The sequence below is a fragment of the Esox lucius genome, chromosome 19 (genome assembly GCF_011004845.1).
Source record: "Esox lucius isolate fEsoLuc1 chromosome 19, fEsoLuc1.pri, whole genome shotgun sequence".
Lineage (NCBI taxonomy): Eukaryota > Metazoa > Chordata > Actinopteri > Esociformes > Esocidae > Esox > Esox lucius.
In genome coordinates this window covers 31,885,761-31,891,760 of record NC_047587.1, presented here as the reverse complement: position 1 = coordinate 31,891,760, position 6,000 = coordinate 31,885,761, and positions in this window count along the sequence as shown.

The window sequence follows — 6,000 nt, the reverse complement described above, 5'->3', positions numbered from 1 at the left end:
GCCCAAGAGGGTTAATGCAAATTTACACTGTTATACAAGCTGTACACTCACTACTTTACATTGTAGCAAAGTGTCATTTCTTCTGAAAGGATATAATAAAATATTTACAAAAATGTTTGCATAAGTAGATATTCCATTAAAAACTAGCCATTTCCAGCTACAGTAGTCATTTACAACATTATCAATGTCTACACTGTATTTGTGATCAATTTTATGTTATTTTTAAAAAAAAGAAAATTTTTAAGTGACCCCAAACTTTTGATCGATAATGTATGTCAACTTCACAACAGAATATGTGTGTATCATATTACTGCGTGTGGTTTACAGATTTTTTGAGTCATTAACACACTGAAACTTATGTAACCTATGTAAAAGAGTAAGAGTTTTTTTTTCAATAAATCACCACAAATGTCTAAAAACATGTTTTTTGCTTTGTCATTATTGGGAATTTTGAGTACACTGATGACAAAAAAGTTATTTAATCAGTTATAAATGAAGTCCATAACACATAATGTAGAGAAAGTGTATAGGTTGAAACATAGTGAGATTATTGGATCCATTTCAAATGTTCTTGGCATTTGTGTAAAGTTGAATATATTGGAGAATGTCTTCCGTATTTTTCACCAAACCCCATAATGTCTGACATCAGAAGTAAATTCAACATCAGAATGCCAGGAACAATTCTAAGATTTTCCCTTTCGTAATGTGTCAAAGAGAGATTAGGCCTGATAAAGAGTGTTAATAAAAATTTTGACCTCTCTGGCCTGAACGACCTGGTATTTGAGTATGAGGAGACATACTGTACAATAGTATTAAGAGAATTTCACATCAGAATTATAAAATATAGAAATGATATGTATAATCAGGAATGTAATAGTATTTTGATCAATGTTTGTGATGACTAGGATACTGACCAATTGAATAAGCCTATTGTCATTGCAATGTCTAGTAGCCTATTGTCTCAAGACCATGTTATATGTTACAGGCATTTCAAATATGCCATCATTACTGTTAAGAATACCTCATGTTTGACCTGTGAAATGTTCAAACCACATCACTATTGTATGCAATTACATGAATCATTAGGTAATTATTTCCAGGTCATCATTGTAAACGAGACTTGGTTCGAGGTTGGCAAACCTGATTAAATTAAGGTGAAATAAAAATATGATTAATATTTCAGACAGATTCACCTTAGATAACTTTAGACTACTAAATGGGCACCTTTGGGAGAAGTGATAATCTCGTATTTGGCACAGGCCGAATAATAACAAGTGGTGAGCGTAGGCTATTGGACCACACATTAAATTCTATTTCATGTTACTTTTTCAAATAACAACAGATGTAGACATGTTGTTGATGGATGAGAAATGCTTGTTCATTAGATGCAAGAAACAGAACTTGATGAGAACTTCCTTCGCTAAGTAGATTTACACAGATAAGTAATGGTACATATAGACATGTAGACTTACTAGGTAGAGCACCAGTCAAAGGTTTAAACACAGCTTCTCATGAAAGTTTTTTTCTTCTATTTTTCAAAGACAGCTTCTCAAGCTTCTCATAAAAGGGTAGTTTTTTTCTATTTTCCAAAGACGTCAAAACTGAACATTAAAAAAATAAATACATTATTCAAAGTTTGCACACTCTTCGCATTCTCTCAGCTTCATGAGTTTGTCACCAGGAATGCACTGAAATTAACAGGTGTGCCTTGTTGAAATTTTATTCCAGTAATTTATTTTCCTTTTTATTGAGTTTGAGTCAATCAGTATAAAGAAGACCATTATAAAGTCTGTAATGTTTTAGTCCATATTGTGGCAAGAAGAGTCTGAATAGTTATGTTAATGTGAGATTATAAAGACATTAAAAAAAACATACATTTAATTAATTTTAGAATAAGGCTGTATTGTAACAAAAAAATGGAAAGGTGAAGGGGTCTGAATACTTCCCAAATGCACTGTAGTATTGGTGGGACAGATTGCCATTCTCTGATGGCCACAGTATAGGGAATGAAACTGATCAGAAGGCAGTATTTTTTGGTAACAATGAAATTGGAAGTCTCTCCCAAATTACTCTATTTAAATAGCAGATGCTTCGGTTGTGATGTCGATGCCAGGCATCATGCTTTTTTCCTTTGTATAACAATAATCACAATAGTTAGATTTTTATTTTATTGTTTTAAAGGCTGTTTTTTAGTTTTCAAGACAAGTACGTTGAATTTAAGGGATTTCAGGTCAGGCCGTCATGGCCAAAAATAGTATTTCCAAATTAGGCCAGGCTTTGACCTTCTGTTATGGTCAGAATCTAGTCAGCTATAGCTTGTTTTTTTGTTAAAAGAAAGTATCCCTGAATACACTGTTAATCATATATTGTGCAAACTTACTGAATAATGTTAGCTTAATAGAAAAATCCACAGTTGAAAACAATGTAAGAAACCATATTTGTTCTCTCTTTTAACAACCATAAGCTGCATTGACATGGTGTACTTCTGCACAACTGCTTGGTGGAAAAAATGTGACTGATATTTAAATGATTTTGGTTGGTCAGTTACTGAATGAGGATGGATATTTACTCTTATGTGACACATTTCTTGAGAGGTTTAGAATTCCAATAAGCCCATAAGGAATGGCAATATTGATAAAAATGACAATGTTTTAATATATTGAATTAAATAGTATGTTTTATATTGATAAATGTAAATGGTCCAAGAGCGTGACTGTTTTATTTTGGATAAGTTAATGTCTAGGCAAAAACAATTATTTTATGTTTTTTCATATTCAAATGATATGAAGTATTTATGAATAACACAATGATTGTACAATGTGTGGTATTATATCATTCAACCAGGAAGTCTAGACCGAAATCTTTACACGGCAGAAGGAAAGCACTCTCTGGCCTTTTACCTTATTATGCATAACACAAAAAATCTTATCAAATGTTAAGCATGCACTTTGTATGAACATAATGTATTTTAAAGTGAATGTCTTTCTAGAAATTGTTTGTACTCAGTCAATGTCAGATGTAGTTAGAGTTGTGAAAAAATGTATGTTTTGATAATCTGTTATGTAGTATAAATAGAGCAACAATGCAGCAGTTGCGTTTTTTTTAACTCACTACGCTTAACGTGCTGTGACTTTGAGGTCCTGATACAGGATCTCTAGCCTTGCTTGTTCCTGGGCGGGAAAAGTGAAAATCCCTGTTACTAGCTGTAAGGACAAGCTGTTAACCAGCAGTACTCATTGTTCCTCATCCATGCTTCCAGAAAGGTTGGTTAAAGCATCCATGTCCAGAATATGTTATAGTTATTAAGCCAGTGCTTCGTTAGCCACTAATATAACGTTTGCTGAACTAAGCCATAGAAGCTCTAAATGAATTTGAATGAAATGAAAAGTTTGGCATTGTTCCCAATTCTTGCATAGTTAGGAAGTTAATACCAAACAGTATAAAAACACATCTTAACAAACAAATGACCACTCTACAATTCTGTCATAGCTGAGTTGTCCATGCACAGTCTAAGCAGTGATTGATTTCAAAAAGCATATCTAACTACAAAGGTAACCAAAAACAGTGTAATAACAAATAATTCAAACCGAGACTACTAAATGTAATTAGGCCAGTGCTTTGTTAGCCACTACAGAAGAGTAGAACAATGCTTTGCTGCAACATGTAGTTTTTCCATTCCAGTTTTCCAGAGAAAGACACACACACACACACAAAGAAACACACACACGAACACAGTAATAAAAGTAATAAATGGCCCAGGGCTGCATCCCTGCAGTCCGTCAGAACATCTATAGGTTAACCCTGAAACTCAGCATATGGGAATGGAATCTGGGCTGGCTTGTCTCCAGTAAAACCCCTTCTATCCGCACATCAGCATATCTTGTGTGATAAGAAACATACTTCTTACACACGCATTCACTCATACCCATCAAAGGATCGTATCAGTGAAGGGAAAGACCAAGGACTGAGAGAATAATAATAATAATTTTAAAATACTCAATAACGGGTTGTTTGTAGTTTCTTAGTTCCTAGCTCCAACGTACTGAAAAAGTCCATTCATGAAATATTTTGGCTAATAAGAAAGCCATGTTTTCCAAAAAAAAGGGATTCTCTTATTTTTTATCTCTCTTCTTTTCCAGAAAATAATAGGATTTGATTATTCTGATCCAACAAGAATATACAATATCAAAATAACTGAATCCAGATTTGCAGAGCATTATCACGCCTACACATTGTCACCTACTGGACAGGTTGTAATACTTCTTATACACTACTGTTCAAAAGTTGGGGGTCACTTAGAAATGTCCTAGTTTTGAAAGGAATCACATTTTTTGTCCATTAAAATAACATCCAATTGAGATCCAGCATAAAGGAGATGTGTTGCTCTGCACGAGGCAAATGGAGTCACACTAGAAAGTCCCTTGTATTTAAAATGTATGCTGCTACCTATTCTTTAAGATATTTGTAACAGATTTATATCTGTGTTCCCAGCCATGTGAAATCCAGCGTAATTACTTTATTTTCATTTAACTCAAAAAATCTTATATCGTTTATATTTTTTTCTTAACTGTGGACGTCCAAAGACCATTCTGAATGAAGTAATGCCACCTGCTGGTCAAACTGGAAAATAACTTACTATCAACAGCATTTGAATGGGCACAAATTCCCACAGAGACACGCTAAAATCTTGTGGAAAGCCTTCCCAGAAGAGTGATTGCTGTCTTAACTGCAAAGGGGGGGACAACTTTATATTAATGCCCATGGTTTTAGAATGGGATGTCCAACAAGCTCATATAGGTGTGATAGTCAGGTGTCCACACACTTTTGGTCATATAGTGTATTTGTTTTATTTCTAAAATTCTACTAGGTCCTCAGTGGCGTCGTTAGTCCTGGGTGTCCGGGGCTATAGCCCCAGATCTTTTATGAATAGCCCCGGATCTCAAACGGACCAAAAAATTATAATAATAAAAAAATAGCCCCTGATCTATTCATTGGTAATTCCGATTGTGCATTATGTGCATTATATTTGATGCCAGCAACACGTTTCATAAAACTTGGGACAGGGTCATGGTTATCACTGTGTTGCATCACCTCTTTTTCTAACAACCCTCTGTGAGTGTTTGGGACCTGAGGAGACCAATTGCTGTAGTTTTGAAAGTCAAATGTATTCCCAGTCTTGCTTGATACAGGATTTCAGTTGCTCGACAGTTCGGGATCTACTTGGTCGTATTTTCTTTTTTTCATAATGCGCCAAATGTTTTCAGTGGGTGACAGATTTGGACTGCAGGCAGGCCAGTTTGTCACTCTCTTATGTTACTGACTTGTTGCCAATTGACCTAATTAGTTTTTTGATATTCCAGTATTTATTAGCATTACACAATTTTCCAGTCTTTTGTTGCCTCTATCCTAACCTTTTTGGGATAGGGTTTGCGAATTGCCTAAGACCAGCCTTTAGTCATGGTGTATTGGGAATATACCACGACCCCCTGAGTGACCTATTGGTTGGCCATACCACAACAGTAGTGCACCACCATATATGGATTTTTATGGAAACTCACCTGTAGTGCAACAAGTGGGGGAGGATTGATCGACTAAATGGACCGCAATCAAGGTAGGTAAAAGTTTTCTTTAAGCTCACGGTGCCATAATCTTCAATAGTGCAGATGGGAATATTATATGTTCATTCAAATTTGATGGAAAAGCCTGCTGAAAACAGCTAATACTTTACACCCAAATGTTTTACACAACTTGGCTACATGAACTGAAGTCTGTGTGGCTCTCACGTTGCAGTAACAATGCTAAAATGTTTTACACAACTTGAACTGAAGTCTGTGTGGCTCTCACGTTGCAGTAACAATGCTAAAATATTTTACACAACTTGAACTGAAGTCTGTGTGGCTCTCACGTTGCAGTAACATTGCTAAAATGTTTTCCTCAGCTTCACTTCATGATCTTTTTTCGGACATACTATCCTCCTGCTGTCTGTAAAGCCACTGACCA